The sequence below is a fragment of the Lonchura striata genome, chromosome 9 (assembly GCF_046129695.1).
Source record: "Lonchura striata isolate bLonStr1 chromosome 9, bLonStr1.mat, whole genome shotgun sequence".
NCBI classification, from domain to species: Eukaryota; Metazoa; Chordata; class Aves; order Passeriformes; family Estrildidae; genus Lonchura; species Lonchura striata.
In genome coordinates, this window is record NC_134611.1 from 18,983,146 (window position 1) to 19,002,181 (window position 19,036).

General features: G+C 39.1%; 2 long non-coding RNA genes across 2 annotated transcripts in view; both read right to left on the minus strand.

Moving 5' to 3' along the window:
- Positions 1-19,036, minus strand: part of LOC110468626 (uncharacterized) — a 386,804-nt gene that overhangs the window by 35,614 nt on the left and 332,154 nt on the right. The window lies entirely within an intron of this gene.
- Positions 7-19,036, minus strand: part of LOC144246764 (uncharacterized) — a 57,109-nt gene continuing 38,079 nt past the window's right edge. Inside the window, exons 3-4 of the long non-coding RNA XR_013340460.1 lie at positions 4,520-4,649; positions 7-924 (exon numbers count right to left, since the gene is read on the minus strand). This is a non-coding gene — a long non-coding RNA (uncharacterized LOC144246764). The remainder of the gene's footprint in view (positions 925-4,519; positions 4,650-19,036) is intronic.

The window sequence follows — 19,036 nt, forward strand, 5'->3', positions numbered from 1 at the left end:
ATGTCTCTATAATTTTAACTGACCTTTACTGATACTAAATGAGCCTGTTGCTTCTGGTTTTGTGCACTGAATAGAAAGTACAGGGAATCCTGTCTCTTTACATCCAAGGCCTACTTCAGATCCCATAAGTGCCAAAGGCAACACCCTTGCTACCTTCAACAGGAAAAATCTGGTCCCAGAACATCTAGAATGTGAGACACCTGGCATTAAACTGAACTCCTGACTGTACTTGAATTTAATTCTGTTCTCATCTGTGTTAATTATTATTACATTAATTCTTCTGTTTGGGAGAAATTAAGCACACATTTGCCCCATGTGTCAAAGAGCTTGACCTGCCAAAAGGCACTTACTTGCTCAGTGATAAACAGACTATCAACACAATGATATAAATGTTGAATTTTAGCCAGTTTCCTGTTCTGCACCAAATGGAAGTAAATCCACTGACTTAATATTTAATAACCTAAATGTAATTTCTTTTTTCTGCCTCACATTGCACAGTAAAGAATTGGATGGCTAGCAGTTTTGCAAATTCCCAACCCCTAATTATTTTAAGCTATTCATCCTGGTATCTGTCCATTGATGCTCAGCCAAATTGCCAGCAGGGGAGAGATCTGTCCAATCCAGGAGCTAAATGAGTCACTGAGAGTCAATCTGTTTTTTTCCCTTGCTGCTGGGATTTCCTTGGGTCCTGGCCTCTCTCTGCTCCAATCACACAGACACAGCTCCAGGCGTGGGTCCTCTTTGGCTTCAGCTGCCTCCTGTCTCCCGTGTCTGCTCTGCTCATCACAGCTGTTGATGGGTTCTCACCGGCTGGCCACAGAAGACCAATACTTCCACCACACTGCTCTTACAGCTCTTGCTCTGAAGGAAAATAAAGACATCTTGGCCTTGTTGAATTTGCTGATGAAGTAATACATCAGGTATCTAGACAGAAAGCAAACCACATGAATAAAATGTGTCATCTGGGTTAGATACTAATTTATTTGCCTTAAGTTCTGGGAACAATATCTGCAGATTTTTTTCCAGAGAATTCAGTTAAGTTCCATAGAAACTGAATACTAATATGATTTCTGTAGCATGGAAGACAAATAGGAAACAGAGAAAAAATAGACTCATCAGAAATATTAGCTGCTCACTATCGAAATATCTGACAATGCCACAAGTACAATTTATAAACAGGAACATTTAGAGCCTAACTTTTCACTAAAGAGCAAATTCCCTGCTTTGTCCCTTTTAGGAACAGGATTCAATTACACAAAAATATGCAGCAGACTTAAGGACTGCATGTAAGATTAAGATAACTGGTATTTCATGGTAAATGATTAAATTAGCTGACACAGTTTTATCCTGAACTTTGCCATTAAAACTGACATTTTTGTGCCACGCACATTGTAGGCTGCTGTTAATCTAAACTGCCTTTCTTCTTTCAAAGACTTTAAATAGCTGAAGAACTCTTGTTCTTTACTCTATTTGCAAATGTCTGGAAAATATATCTACAATATAAGAAGGTGAACTAAGCACAGGACTTTTTTTTTCCCCTCATCTAACAAATACCTTGAGAAATCAGCAAGGAGGTTCCAAATGTCCAGATTAAGCTCTGCAACATGCACTTTAATCAAGTAATTTATGCAACTCTACAGAGATGAGAACATGCTGTCCTCCTCATGGTGAGTGAAAATCGAGAAATGACAGAAGTTTCTTACTAAGAATTTAATTATTCCTAGTATACAATTTTAAACCACTCTATGTTTATTTCTCTTCAGGCTGGCTTTTTTATGAAGGGAGAAATTATGGGAATAATTTTGATATAAACCAGATGTAGAAGTGTATGAATCAAATGTAGTCAGAGATGGTTGTAATCATTGCCCTTCCATTGAGTTAGCTGGGAAGGACCAACTCACCAGCTCCTTGGTGAAGATACTCGGTCCTCAAGCAAAGTGCAGGCACGTGTCACTGCACACAGCAAAGACAAGGCCAGTCTGATCAGAGACATGAACTATGAGAGAAGCACAGTTCCTGAATATTACTGAGAGACCACCAGACTGGGTGGGAAGAAAAGCCAGAGTCACTGCAGAAATGAAGAGAGGTGGCAGGACATGCAGCCAGGGCATCCCTATGAGAGGCCAAGGGTGAGCATAAGGAATGGGCTCTGGCTGAAAGAGGTCTCATGGGCAACTGGATGAACTTATTTTTATAGATGTTTGACTTGTCCAGTGATCAGAAAAACAGATCTTTGTCCTTTTTTGTAGATACATAGTTACACTTTCTCCTCATAATTAGTGCAACCTAGAATACCTCAAATTTTTAGCCAGCCGTGACGTTCAAAAGAAGTAGCTCTAACAATACAAAAGCACAGGGAACTAAGATACTAGTCCAGAACAGCAGTTCAGCATGTCCAGTCTTTCAGAAACAGGAATGACAATTATTACAGACTACCTAAATGGGACACTTAATTCCCCACCCACAGGCTCCAAAAGTTGAAATTTTATGACAAAGTTTTATGATGAAGTCATGCATGCATGACACGCATTCTTTCTGTGCACTAGCACAAAGATAAAAGTCTCCAAACATTGATGGTAGTATTTAAAGAGATAAAGACCTGTCTCTTTATATGAACTCTGTACTAGTAACCAAGATCTCTGCTGGAAAAGGTATGGAAGCTCAAGAGACACCAAAAAAAAAGTGATTTTTATTCCAGAAAAGAATTTGGCCCTTTAATCTTAGTGTAGATTTATCAGAGGTGTGTGCATAACAGGAAAGCTATGTAATTTTACTGTTGCAAAATTTTTAGATACCTTGTTATCCATGAACGGTTGAGCAAGACTTTGGACTCTTTATATCTTGGATCAGTTCTAATAAAGAAAATGAAGAAGCACAGCTTTTTACACAGCACCTTCCCCAGCAGTTAAAAAATGCAGTTTATACAGCACCCATACAATCACGCCATTATCAAAAAAGCATGACTTTCATCCCTGAAACTCATGATGGTCATGAAGTCAAAGAAAGGCCCACAAAGACAGTTTCATTGTTTGAGAACTCATGCAAATGTTAAACATGAATGAAACTCAATTCGATTATCAAAAAATTGAACCTGTATGATGATCTCACAAGCCATGTTATTCAATTAAAACTTCTCATCTCTCCTACATATTTTTTTGTCTTTTGAAAGATACAGCTACCTTTACTTTCTCTTTTTATGTTTTAAACTTTGAAAACCTTTCACAGCAGAGGTTACATGAATCATCTAGCTTTCTTATTCCAAAATGTTTCACTGATCATTCATTATTAACTGAGTAAAATGAAGGTAGCTATGATAAATTTTGGTCTGTCTCAAAGTATTAGAAAGGATATGAAAACATCTTATTCATAGTGCTAACTTTTAGATGACATATGACAATACAGGACCAGTTTTTTCACGGTCACATACAATGAGGCTCTTAACAACCCAATCACTTGGTATCACTTTTTTTCCCAATTCCTAGGCACTAACAGTTTCAACCTGCTCTGCCACTTAGCAGAAACACATTCAAACAATATAACCATGAAAGGACTGGATGTGGGTAACAGGAAGCCTATCAATATCAGAGATTAGGATCATAAAAATTGTCTAGTTCTTCTTGTAATTAATGTACATTCTCTTAACAGTTCTACATACATCTATGCCTTAATGTGAATGCTCTGTAGAGGAAATAAGAAGTTTTGTGGCTGCTCTTAGATCTGGGAGTGATGTCTTTCAAAACATTTCAGTAACTGGTGCTCTTTTATTAAATATACTGCAATATAACTGTATACAAAACTTGAAATTCTCCTTTTCAAGTGGCTGAACACAGAAATGAAACACAACCTAGAGAGGAGCCATGTTAACTCAGAAAAAAAAAAAAAAGGAAGTGGCTCATTTTAGTGAGTCAAGATCCTGGATACAACTTGCTGCTTGTCATTTGGCTATCTAGACAGATGGACTAGACTGAAGTCAGTGGGGCTGCTTGTGATGTACTGCACAACTGAACATATTTGGGAAAAGCTGTTATACTAATTTACTCATTTATATATGTCATTGTTTCTCTACAGCCACAACTCATCTTGGATTCTCCACAACCAGAGAGGGTCTGGCCTATATATAAGAGAAGCAGACAGAAGTTGTGCAAAGCTGGACATGGACTTAATAAGAGCTTGATTCTGTACCAATGAAATTAACAGGAGTTTGGCTCTTGTTTGCAATGGGAGGTGGATCAACATTTTGTGCCAGCTGTTCCCTGCTGGGTAGGGATAATCCCTTTGAAACAAAATATTTAACTTGTTCTCACTCTGTTGTTGTAAGAAGGCTTCACATGAAAATGCTTTCATGAGAATTAAAAGGTGCATCCCATTTTTTTTCCAAATACCACCCCCTACCTCATAGTATATAGTTGCTGATCCAAAAAAAAAAAAAAACAAAACCCCAATCCCTCCACTTGCTATTAAACCACATGAGTTTACAAAAAGTGCCACGAAAATGAGTTACAGGATGGAACTGAGTCACCTGTCTGTTCTGCTGGCCATGACAGCACTTGCACTTCCCTCAGCCAGGAGATGCAGCAAGGAAACATGTTAATTCAAACAGCTGCAATTGAAGTGGGATCCCATGGGCAGAAGTAAAATAACTGAGGTCCCTGCAGGCAAATAGAAAATGATTAAAAAATCCAAATTTCCAACAGTCATGAAGGGAGTAATGAATAACAGTGTGGGGAAAGGATCAGAGAAATGGGAGCTGAGGAAGGACAGTAATAATAAAATCTTGTACATGTGTCCTCCAGTCTGGATCTGAGTACAGTATTTAGTCTCAGTTGCTGTTTCTGTGTTTTGTTTTCATGTTTTACAGCAACAATGAGGTTCTAAAACATTGCTGATGCCCAGGTTGCTCTACAGATCAGCAGCAACAATGGCTCCTTCTCGTCACTGCATGTGTTGGTCAAGTTCAAAAAGAATGTGAAAGTTGGGCCCATTTACACTGGCTCTCAGTTTGGTTCATTCCTTCTCACACCTCTGGCTGAGGTCCATTTGGCCGATGAACCTGGAACATAAAGTCTCCTAGGTATTATAAAACAATTATTTAATTTTAAAAGTCTCTTTCATTGCATCCTAATAGGATTTCCATAAAATACAGAATTCTCCACAATATCCAGGAAACTTTTGTTTACACCATAAACTATGATACTTTTTGAAGAGATCTGGAAGATTTACAGAGAGGAAACTTCCAGAGACAGAGTTGTCTGGCCTGGCATCCAGGGACTGAGCCTACTGTAGAGTTACATCCTCCAGAAGCAGGAAACGTATGGAATCATTTGAGCTTAAGAGACTGTGACATTTTTATAGAATGAAAGGAGTAACAGAGATACAGTGACAGAGCTGGGAGCTGCAGCTGGCTGGCTGTTCCATGGAGCATTCCCCTCATAGATTTTTATGACTCTCCTAGCCCTAATATTAAACACTTGACCTTTATATCAAATACTATTTTATATTACTAGGTTGGATGATTAGTTACTAAATATACCATCTATAGTAAATAGGAAATTGTGTAGTCTGATGCTTTTAGTCTTAGACCTTTCAGGTATTGGTCCTTTGGCATTTAACATTACAACATTGAGTGCTCTTATATTAACTTAAGTCCCTTGGTAAGCAAGAAGTGCACAGCACTTTCACATAGGGCAGAGGAGTTTCTGAGGCGGAATTACCAGAGTGGAGAATGCTGTAAACATTGTAAAGTCAGGGATAACTAGGAGCCAGCTGTTGCTGAACAATGCACCTTAATCTACAGCCTAGGAATAAGTGCATTTACTTTTTAAAATTCTGCAAACCAGAACTTTGCAAATGCCTCTTCCCTGTGCCTCTCTCCCTGGTGAACTATTCTATCCATCCCCTCCCTTATCACATGCAAAATAGTACTAATGTTAGAAGCAGAATTAATAATTGGCTTTTTTACCTCTCCCTCCCAGCACTTCATGCCCTGTTTTGGGAAACCTTGCTGCAAGCCACTCCCTCCCATAAATCCCACCTCAAATATTTGGATTTAAAGGTACATGGTTACATACAGCATGACCCTGAATTTGTGAATATTTGTAATAGCTTTGGAAGACAAAAAAAATATCAAAAGTCTTCCTGGAACTAAAAATGGTTTTAATAGGATTGGATCAAAATGCTAGTGTAGAAACATCTATCACCCTTAGAGGACAAGCTGCATGAAGAAGAAAAAATAGACTTATTAGTAAACACTATGGAGCTTATTTAGAAGAGCACCCCATGGAGACCATGTAACATATTTATAGTGTACAACTTCAGCCTGGACATAGATTTATGATTTGGCTAAGTAATTCCTCATTACCAGCAAATGACAGAATTGCTTTATTTTTCAGCAAACTGAGTCTGGTTCTGATCTCAGTCCTGAAATGTAAGACTGGTACAGCTCCAGTCATTTCTGAAGAATCATTGCTGCCTGATATCAAGGTTTCAGTTGGTCTACTGGATTTAATATGCCAGCTGCTCTAAATCCTAGAAAAGATTTCCTCTCTGTTAACACAGAATGGTACTTGTTAGCCAAGCAAAACCCAAGGACTCACCCATTTATGTGAGCAGAGGATGAGCAGACTAAACTGCAGGATTTGGCCTCAAATTTGCAGAGCTGTAATTATATTTTCTTTGATTACACACAAGTGTGATGGAGGCAGCCTATGCACAAACCAGATAACATGACCTTTCTGCAGTTTAACTTCTTGCTATTAAAACAGCCATGTTTGAGAACTACAAGAATTTGAAAAAATTAGGAAAAAACAGCCCTTCTAAAATCACAGAGTGTTTGAAAGGTTAATGAACAGTGAATCATAGCACCACCATGTTCCTTTAACTGCTGTCCACTTTGGTCTTTATTAATAACAGCAAAGTATTACTGAAGCTGAAGATACTCCACTGCAGTAACACATGGTTATTTAGCAAACAAACACATTCAAAATAAAGTGCTGGAAGCCTGCTGTGATCCAGCATCTGCCAAACTGAGTTTCTCCTGTCTTCTCTCTTTCCAGATGCCCTCTGTGTTGCTTACTTCACCTCTTGGCACACACCAGTGCAGTGACATGTGACAACATGAGGCTTAGGGCAGTTCCTAGTCATTGCTTCCAGAATGGGAATGAGCCAGGATTCCTTCACAGTCCTGAACAACACCAACCTGCAATGGTGGAGCTTCAGCAGCTGAGGATTTTCTCCCCAGGCATCATACAGATATTTGCTGATCTCAGAAAGCCACAGAACAAGAAAGCCTGGTTACAGGCCCAGCAATCCCACCTGTTAGATGTTTCATTACAGAAGTGGGTATTCAAAGCCTTAAACATTCAGTCCTTCATTACAAGATATATCTCTGCAGCACAGGACAACACTGAGAGAGCTTTTCTGGCCTAATCAGAAGAATCAGCACATACCTGTTTATCTCAGTGCTTTGCTCCCAGCTCCTATATGAAACTCGTTAGACCCACCTGCCTTTATACTTCGAAGAAGTTTACACCTGCCCTAGTTGGAGATCTAAACTTCTGAAATCTATAGGCAAAGTGATGACTAATTCAAATGCCCTTTTATATATGGAACTTATTGTAAGTATAGTCAATCGTTGGCCATGTTGAGCTCCCACACTGCTAGGTGCAGAAATGGGCATGGAGCATGAAAAGAAGCAACAAAAAGAAGATGCAGTAGAAGAGTTTTGCTGCATATATGATATTAATTAGGGGTTTTTTTTGCTGCCACTCCAACCCTTTTGTCTATGCTACTGACACAAAGGAGATTAAAAAAGGGTTTGTTAGAACACAGCAGGTTCATTTCCACCATTTAAGAATTTGGCTTGAGGAATAAAATCATTGTTTACACCACAGCTGGCCTTGGTTCATTGGTTTTCTTACATTACCTAATCTCTTTACTAAAGAAAAGGCATTCTAATTCTATATAATTGCAGTATTGCCTTGACTCTCAAAGTCCATGGGGCTCTTCCAGGACTACATGAGTGCAGAGCAGAACAAGAATATAAGAACCCATTATGATGTTGGTACTTAAAACAGAGAACTGTATTTGTGGAAGACCTCTGTAATTTTCTGGACTGTTAAAAAAAAATAGAGCGGTATATGCATAAACCAGTTTCAAATGCATGATAACATTTGCCACCCTCTTCACTTATACACTAAATCAGCAATTTTCTAGTCTATGTGGTTTATCAGAGGACTTCAGTAGCAGCATTTTACTGCATAAATTCCATTAGCTGTATCCATGAACAGCCACTTCTAAAATGGTGTCACAATGATGAGTTTTTCCCAAACAGGTTCAAGTGAAATAATGGAATTTGAACACAAAAGTCCATAGCAGGAAGTTGGTAGCAAAGCTGCAAAGAGTATGGCGAGATACCTGGCACCAAGATGCAGCAGGCCAGACCACAACTCCCTCAGCTCAAATCCATCCAAATTACTTAGCTGTCAATCATAAAGTAGGACAGAAAATTCTTGTCAGCAGCTAGTGGACATTAGCCAGTTATCTGTAACAAATTATGTGATTAATTCTCAGAACTGAAATTAGGAAACAACTAAATTTCACTGAATCTGTTTGTTGTCTCATGTATGCCAAAGCATGCCATGCCTACTCTCCCTCTCCTATCTGAAGGTTTGTGTTTCTCAGTGAACCTAACAACATCTGGTGGCATCTTTGATGCAAAATCTCTCTCTTGAGAGTGAGGACACTATTCCACATAATAAGAAATCAAAATTCAGGTTCCACCTCCATAAGACCATTTCCCAGTTACACCATTTTGTTCTCATCCTGCATGGCTTTCAAGCACAACTTACCAATTGTGATATATCTTATAACCTCCCATAGTCAATCAGACTTGTGGATGTTTGCCCTATTCTGTATTACACAAAGACATTAAATATTTTAGTTGGTATGGAACAAACACACACAGATATCTGATACAAATTGCTATGACCCTTGGCCAAAACATGTTTTAGCTATGGGCTTGTTTTGCCGTGGCTCACCATTTTTTCCATTAGCAGAAAGGATAACACAGGCTACATTTGCTGAGAAGCTGTTTTCTTATAAATCAGGCCAAAACACAGCTTAGTTTCTTCATCTAGGATCTTCTGGTCTGCACTGCAATCAGACATGTCCCAGGTACCATCTGCCTGTCTGTGCAAATGTCAGCACAGTTACACCACTGCAGCCAGGATGTCTTGAGAAAACAGTCACTCATGCTGAGAAAGTCTCATATCCTCGGTCACAAAGTTCTAACAATAATTACAACAGTTCCATAGCTCAAAAAATGAGAACATGCCTATATAAGGACAAAAATTTGACACATGGGAAGTGTAAGGTGTTATAAATACAGATGCTGGTATTAACACAATGTGTTATACTCTAAAAAGCAAAGCATAGCAAATATGTCCTTTCAAAATGCAAAAGCAAAAGCTTTGCCTTTACCCACTGATGTTTCTAAGCTATTTATGCTCAGTCCAGCTCCTGTCAGCTTATCACAAACTGCATGTTTTCATTGCAATCTACTGCACAGCATCACTCCAGCTCAGCTGGCATCTCTTAGAAGAAAACAAGATGGATTTCACTCCTTTGCTTCACATCTACCCTAAATCAATTCCTGTATGTAGAACTCCCTTTCTCTCTGTAACTGTGGGATGGTGGTGGGCCAGCTTCAACACCTCACTCATCTATCTCCTTCTCTGCTCAGGCACCTGTTAGCCTCCATGGTTTTGGTGCAAAATGCACCATTTTTCAGGCCTGAACATTTCACTGGAATGGTTTATGTCTTATTCACCAAATATCACAGCAGAGGAGGGTGAAAAGTCAGATGGCCTTACTAATAAGGCTTTATTTTGAAAAGTCTTCCAGTGGAGCATGTGGGGCCTCTAGGATACCCTTCCTGTGGTTATGTTGAAATGGTTGAGGAAGCTGAGATAACTAGATTTTGGAGTATTTATTTTATTTCTATTATCATAGCTGAGGCATGTGACAAGCATATATATATATATAGTCATTTCAGTGTAGTTTTGTCATCACTGATGACAGAGAATGTGACACATGAATAATACACAGGTATGTTTTTTAAATAAGAAGCAAAGATCTTTCAAGACTGACTACCATTGCTACTAGCAAATCTGTATACCAACCAAAGATGGATACCAATGATACACTCCAGACAAAATGGCTGGGCATTTACGTTAATCTTGTTTGGCACAGTGCAGGTTGGAACTCCAGATGGATGTAAGCCCGGGGGGAAAGACACATCTGCCTACAGTAACTGCTAATACTGATGTGAGATTTTATATCTTCTTCTCCCATTTTATCACTGGGATCTAACTTCCCTTTTTCACACAAGGGTCGCATCAACTTCACCTGTTACTTTTATTGGCTGATTAAACCAACTAAGAAATTGCCTGTTCATCTTGTGATCTATTAAGGCAGGTCTCATTGAGAGACCTCTGCAGACAATCAGCTGTGCTGAATATTCTAATTTTCTAGGTCTTGAGACTCAAATTCCTAAACTACAAAAAAGTTTATTCTTCCACTTAATAGTCAGACTGTAGGTTCAGATTGGTGACATTAGCAATTTTACAGCAAAGGTAGGAAGTTTCTGTCATGGTATGGTTACATTACTTCATCAGACTCACATGCATATACATACATACTGTAATAAATTATTTTAACTTAATATTGCTAATTCTTCCTGTGCTTTGCCACTGCATCTGAGTCAGACCAAAGTCCAGACATTATGTCTACTTCCTGTTGCTGTTTCACATTGCTTTTGTGGCAAAATTGTTGACAGGAGAGAAGAAAGTCTTTGAAGTGTTCTGACAGTTTCTGTCAAGAAGATCCCAAAAGCATGGATAAATGTTTTTTTCTCTCCCAGAACTCGCAGTTTAAAGTACCAGAGGGTTCACTGCTGTTACTTTTCTTATTCAAAACCCATATGAAACCACTTGAGGATATTGTGAAATGGCATAGGCTACAATGTCATCAATATCCTGATGACACCAAGCTCTACGTCTCCTTTTCATTGAAGCCATATGTTACAGCTTCCTTGTGTCTGGCAGAGATAAGACAAGGATGAAAGCCAGTTGGCTGAAGCTTTCTCTAGATAAGATGAAGGTAGTATATGGATTTGGCAAGGGAAAAGTGTTTTGTGTTGACAAAAAATCTTCTGCCAAAGTTGAGGGTGATTCCCATTGTCAAAATGCACAAGGGACTCACTGCTTCCTACCTCATCCCGAAGTCCCAGTGGCAAAAGTGACCTGAATCTATGTATTTCTTGCTAGATTTTACTCACTAGGTGCTCAATGGCTTTCAGTTGATCAGTCTGTGTTGGCCAGGCACACAATGTCAGTAAAGGCTCTGTTACACCTTTGTCATTACTTTCAGATACTGTCTAGCCTGTTCATAAAGATGTCCAGTGACACAGACCCTGTGGCTTTGTGATCTACTGCTGTAAGCCATACTGGAATACCATATATTTACTAATGATTAACTGACATCTTTTTTACCATAACTGAAGCCTGTTGGTACTTACTTTCCTCAGGAATATATGAAAGGATTTCCTTGATATCTTTTTCTTTAGAGCAATGTTTCTCATATAGTTGAAAAGCCACATTATCTTTTTTAAGACCCTTGCTTAGGTTAGACAATCCCAGATCATTCAATAATACTCTAGCACTGTCACTTATCTGGCTGGCATGGAACATTTCCCTGTCAGTTCTGCAATACAGCCTTTCCATGAGCCCAGCTAGAAGCCACAAACTGGATAGACAGGCACATGTACCTATCAGCCACCACAGGATCAACCTTGGTCATATTTGGGGGTGAGGGACATGGGTTCATCCCTTCCAGAACGTGCTTCATCCTTGGCATATCTCTCTTGTCTTTTATTTCCACAGTGCTCCACTGCCACTATGGGACTACTCTGGAAGCACAGAAGGAGTCTTCTCAGAAGCTTTGACAACTATAGAATGAGGCTACTCACTCTATTGCAAGGCAGAGAAAAATGAATTAAAAAGGACAAATAACATGTGTTCTCCATACTGTACATGGCCTGCCAAATGCATGCTGGCCTGATTACCTTGATGCCTGGCCTTCTTCAAGACAACTGGATTAGGGACAAACTCTCTGGTTTGGGCAAAGTAGCTCTGTAGGCCGAGTACTGCACCTCTTGGTAAGGCTCACCACTATGTCCAATAAAAACAGGTGACTAGAAGAGTCTGAAATTTTTAGCAAATAAGTAGAAGGAAGAATATATTAAATTAAATTTATAGAAGAACAAGGAGGATGACCAAACAAGAGCCATGCTGGTCATTTCTTAATTACTCTATCTGCTAAAGAAAAAGGTAATATTTAAGTAAATTACATAGACTCCATGTAGCACAAAGAAGTTACTGTTCTTCCTCCCACTCCCTTAATGAAATTTATGATTCTGCAATTTATTAAATCCTTCTCTCACATGTGGAAATATAAAAAAAAAAAATCTTCAAGATACCCCCAGAGGAGCACAAGAGGCAGCCAGCTGATGTAAACAGCATGTCAGGGTTTTATGCAGGAACTACGAGTACTAAAAAGGAGAACCACATACTTTAGAAAAATTCTTGATAGTGTTGATGTTCAGGTTAGGCTGTCCAAAGCAAGAACTAATGTGTTCTCAAATCATTACTGTGGATTTTTGGTGACTGTAGTACCATTCATGAAGCAGTTACCCAGATCCATCATGTGAACTCCCAAGATTTCATGTCTTTCTGACTAGATTTTAAGGAGAATATTGTGGGGCCCTCATGTTTCATGCCCTGAAATTACAAACTGTGTGGTGACCGTCATAGTATTTAACATATAAATTAATTTAGTATAAAAACCAGCTCTAAAGAACTGCAAGCTTTGTTAGCTGCACATCAGTGTCTTTTTCAGTGTTTTAAGGAAAAAAGCATGTAAACACAAAGACCCTGAGATTTCCACAGAAACCTCTGGTTAAAAAGAAATGACAACAGACTTGCATTCAAGGGGAAAGGACAGTATGGGTAAGTGTAAAGAACAGCTGGGGTATATGTAATGTTACAGTTATTTTTCTGTGCTTCCTCTAGGATGAACCAAAGACCTTGTTTTGCTGGATGCTGAGAGCCTTAAAGTCCCATTACACCTCTCAGGAAAGAGAACCTTAATAGTTTTATTGGGACCCATATCTGCACATAGAACATGGCCTTGGAAGATGAAAAGATTTTTCTTTTCTGCTTCTATTTTTTGCCTGTTGGTTGACATGTTCCTATATGGACCCACAGTCCCCAGATATCTGTTCCCTAATCAGGGACATCAAATAACATTCTCAGAGGGAAAACTCTGGAACACCTATGAAAGTCAGAAGTGTGAGGAATATATCTCAGATGATGCAGATGCAGTCACTGCTGTATGATCAGATAAGCAACATTGCAAGTTCATTTTTGTATGCTAAATAAAATAAAAAAGTCAATATTTACACATAACCTTCAAGGCTCTTACATTTCCAGCTCTTTAGTATTCAGTACAGACCACATTTTCTTTAGTCCGTTACCAACAGCTTGGAAATTTAGTTAGAGGATGCAATCCAAATGTTCTTCCAAATGTTGTTTCCAAATGGTCATCTAGAAAAAAGCTGTTTAAAAGGATGAAACCTTTATGTGAAGATATAAGAGCCCATGCACAGAGCAATATAAACAGCAAGAAAATCATCTGAAGATTAAAACCACTAATGATAAAGATATTACTGTTAGGCATAGTTTAATTTGTTGGTAATTAAATCACCAGAGGCTTTTTACAGCCTTCTTGGAACCTGACTATTGTGTAGTGCACATTCAACCTCTAAGTGTACAGTGACACAAACAAATAAAAGTGATCATAACAGTTGAAATGTAGTTAGAGACACAATTGAGAACATCTGTATTGTAAGCAGAAATAAATTAGAAATACTGAAGTGTTTTCTAGCTGTGAAACTGAGGGATAAAAAAATAACCTACAGCACCTGGATTAAGCAGTTGTAAATAATGTATAAAGGAAAAATCTCATTACCCCCTGTGTAAACTCCCCCCCAATGAAATATATTTTATGAATGTTGCATCACAGTAATAAATGCAGCATTTGTTTTCCCCATAAACTTTCCATTTCATGACTATAAGATAGTTTGGATTTGGAAATAATGGCCAGTGAATGTACTGTTTGCAGGATTAGTTTCCCTCAACAAGCAGCTTTGAACTGACCTTCAGTTTTTTTGGGCTAAAGAGCAGGGACTTACACAGGTTTAGCAGAACTCATCCTTGTACCTACAAAGCTGTGTCTGTGTTCTCAGTTGCAACAGAACTATACTATACAAACAAATCCAAAAGGACCACTAGAGAGTATTTAGACTCTGAGCCTTCAGTGTTGTAATTGCCTGATATCATGAAAGATTTGATGAGATTGTATTAGGTAATGACTAGATACAAATGTAAAGAGTTTTCCCTATCTAAAAAAAGAGGTCTGATAGGAGAGTGCTGCATGCTGCAGGATACAGAGCTTCTACTTACAGTAACAGGAGCAAGTGCCATAGAAAAACTGTAATGCTTTTGAGTCTCCAGTTTTCCTTTACAAATATTCGCAGTTTTGTGTAAAAATGCCAGGAATGATTCCTCGCTTGTGTCAGCTTTGCACTATCAGCTTTGCTGAAGTACTCAACAGATTTATTCTAGATTTAGCCAGGGTATTACTGTCAAGTTGAACCATTAGCTTTCTCTTGAAGATATCTTGATTCACCACATATGAAAAGGGGTCAGCTTCCTGATGATCCAGGGCACCAATCACTGATCCCCTTAGGAGAGTCCCCTGAATCATCTGTACATCTGATACACACCAAACCACAGCCTGGTGAAGCAGGTGAGAATGAGGATGAGATGCCATAAAGGAAGTCAGCATCTAGAGTCAAACTGAAACCTAACAGTTTACAGATTAAAAGGATAAGAACTTCCCACTGGCTGAGAGAAATAAAATGTTACAAACACAAAAACATAATAAAGTTAAGCTTGAGTCTGGAGTGCATTCCCTTAATGACTGAGCTCAACAAGGAAAGGAAAGGGAAAGCAAAGTTCCTCTTAAACCAGCTTAAAAATGCCACAGCTAAAGAAAAAAAATATAGGAACATCAATTTAAAAAAAATAACAAAACAAACCCCCTCTACTAAAATGTAAAGGTCAGGAAAGATTTGGGTGTTTTAAAATGCTGTCTTGAAGAAATTTCATAAAGGTTAAGATGTCATGTAGTTTCAGAGTTATGGGCACTGGAGGGGGGTCCTTGAGTGCCAGCTACTCCTCGGGCCACTCACTGACTGTGAGCTGCAATGACAGTGGACAGCGGGAGGCTGGCGGATCAGAAGCTATCACTGTGCCACTGGGGAGAACCCATCTCCTGCTCCCCAAAGAATGAAGAGCTTTGTGAATATTTCAGCATCTGAGATTCAGGCAGTAGATAACATAGAAAAATATGCCTTAAATATAAGGATCTAATTTAAATTGTCAAGAACAAACATATTCAGCATTCAGGCTCTTCATCTCAGTTCACTGTGCCTGGGAGGAGCAGGAGGCACAGTAGGCATGTTAGGAAGGGCCCAAGGAGCTCCTGGTGGCAGCCTACCCTGCACAGTTCAGTGACTCCAAACAACATGTGGATTCCTTGTGGCTCGAAATCCCTGAGGGCATACAGGCAGGACAGAACAGGAGCTATACTGCCTATTTTTCCAGGTGTTACAGATGAGAGCAGGAGAACCAATATGACTGGGGAAGAGTTTGGAGGGCAAGTTTTCCTTCTCCTGCACTCTGCCATGCCCATTTGGCAGTTAGGCCAGCTCCCTCCTCCTGCAGGCTCCTGTGCCCTGGTTCCATTTAGTACTGACCTGGCCCATATTGTTCTCCAGGTCCCTCTCTCTCCTCTGGTCTTCAATTCTCTCCTTAAGCATTGCTGTTTGTATGGACTAAAACTACTGAAAAAAACCCAGTTTTTGTGGCTTGATTTTTTTCCCCTGACTCTCATCTTAGAGATTTTCAAACTTGAGTCTGCATCAATGGAGACTTTTTTCTGCTTCAAATATATTCCCTGCCTTGCCTCCCCACCTCAGGTTCCCTCTGATAGGCCATTTTACCTTGCTTTCTGCTTTTGGCATGCTAGCTACCCTAGTGATTTTGCATATTCTTTGATGGCAACTTGGGGAGGAAAAAGTCTGGGATTGCTACCCAAAGTCCTACATGGGAACTGTGGATGTAGGGAAAACATATCATCCACCCCTATCTCTTGACAAATGAAACCTATTTCAAAATGAAGTGAATTTCACTCACAGACAAAAGGTGAACTACTATGTAAAGGTGAACTATTTGCTCTTAATGACCAAACAATTGCTACACAGAAGCTGTAAAATAACAGAGAGAAGAAAATCTTAGGAAACCTATACCTGTTCTGGACAAATATTATATGGAGGGTAAGATTCTGCAAATGTCAATTATTTAATGAACAGAAATAAAAGAATGTTGTCATCAAAATATCATCAAGACCCTTTTTCATCACATATGGTTGGTACTGTTCCATCTGAAGGTAATGAATAAAATTATCTTAAGTTATTTTAGAGCTTAACCTCTTTTGCCTGCTTCTGCTTTTGCTCCATTTTGTCCTTTTTTACGTCCATCTGCTGCACACTGCAAGCTCCCTGTGACAGCTACCATGAGGCCTGATTTCCAGCCCTCTCTCTCACAGCTTTGCACTGCTCAAGAGAGCAGAAGGAAAACCAGATCTATTTCCCTGAGAAATCCTTGTATTGTGAGGCCTTGCTCAAAAATCTCTTGCCCTGCAAAGGGAATCTAGTAAGGACAGGACAAGACACAGCTTCACAAACCTGGATTGCCAGCCCAAGAATGGGGAGAAAAGTAGCTTAGTTTAGTTTTCCCAGCCCTTACTCAGCCAGATACTACATGTAGCAGGGTATGGCTACAGGTATGTGCAGCAGAGTGCACTCCGGGTCTCACTGCTTGCCTTTTCACTCTTTGAAGAATGTCACGCAAAATTACAGTGATGTATAAATAGTTACTATAATAAATAATAATAATGGCAGCAAAACTTCCCCCAGTGTCATGTTTCTCTTTCCTTGGTTTACATAACTGTCTTGTTTCTCAGAAACATCTTCCAAAAGTTGCTATTTTTTTCTGCCAGACTATTACATACATACATTTCTTTCTCTGAAAAGCTGAAATATTCTGCTTTAGGTAGCAAAACAGGATGTTAGCCCAGTAAGTTTAGATACAGCAGAAATGCAATGAACTAATAATTATTCTTCATAGAAAATAAATACATCTTTATAATTTGTGGAGAAAACTGAAAAACCGCAAAACTTCTCTCAGCAAACAAAGCAGACATTTCCTTCTGTCCACTGTGTATGTCTGAGTGGACAAAGACAAAATCCAAACTTAGGTGCATAGGCAAAGCAGCTCCCAGCATCACCTCTCCTTGTCCTCACCCTCTAAGCACACACTGTGCATCCTCAGAGCCTCCTTGTTGCTGGCTCACATAAGTCTAGTTTTATTTATAGTTTCCCTCACTACAGAAAATGTATTTGAACACATTTGTCTTTCCCCCCTCTGTCAGAGACACAGATGTGTATGTATACATATGCATGCACATGCAAAACATTCACACCTACCATACTCTTGAGTTTAGCATCAAAATTATGTTGAAACTCATTATTAGGGCATATTTTTCTATCTGAAACTGGCTAGATTCTCCCCTAACAGCTGCACTCTAGATTTTAATTAAATAATACCAGTTGTGCCTTATTTAACTAAGCCAGCACATCTTCCTTATGTTTGGGAATACTAATTTTTTAATTTTAGGGTTTTTTTCTAATGATTAGGTTTGTATTTTGATCTGTAGCACTCTATAGCTAAGAAAACCTTCAAATCAGTGTAACATTATATAGGCATGGAAGGGGCATTTTTTAGCTAAGGAAAATATTGGCCACATTTTTAGCAGGCTTAATTTAAGCCAACAAATTTGTCCTTGAAAAGCAAATATGAATGTAGTCAAACCCCTTGTTCTCTGATTTGCTGCTGCAAACCTACAGACAACAAGCTGAAGACTATCTTCCTAGGCATGTTCCCCTTAGACCATAAAAAACTATTCATCTTTGGAGTCATCATCTCTGTTGCTCATGCTATTTAAGCAAAAAGGGGTTTTAAGTAAATTGAGTATCTGCAGTGTTTGAATATACTGATGAAATAAATAAAAATTGTAATGGATCCCTGATCCATTCAGAAGGTCAGCATCTGCAAAACACCCTACAAAGGAACCAAAATAAAGGAGTATTATCAGCTTTGATATCGATGTGGAACTTCTTGTACAAGTGAAAGATGAAGGGAGGCTGAACAACTCCTTCCTTCTGGTAAATATTGTAATAGATTTTACTTCATGATTTTTACCTGGGAAACACAGCTCTTGATACATTTGCCCCACAGAAACTACTGGTTACCAATGCAAAAGCGCACAGAGAATAGGAGCAGAAAATTGTTCTTTTAAAGAGTAAGAACTCCTCTCAGCTTTAAAGCAGTGAAGATCTTGCTCCTGCAAACAGAGTCACAGAGTGACTACTGGCACAGAAGAGCTTTGGAACCTGGCCCTGTGAGCTGCACCTCTCCTGTATCACTGCCAACCAAGCTCCATCACCAATTACATCAAGTCGGTTGAGATCTACATGATGAGCAGGAAATAGTACCTGTAAAATCAGCTTAAGGGGGAACACATCTTGAATGCTATGCAAGCAGGTGGGACTAGCCTGACTATGTACTGGTGTGATTTATAACAAGAAAAGCAGGGTGCACTTTCTGTGGAACTTTATTACTGCCTTGTCCTTGGAGGCAGTAAATGGCTTCTCTTCCATAATTGTCATATACACCACTATAGGAATAAACAGAGCATGCAGGGTGTGCTACCCAGAAACTGCAGGGTGGAAACA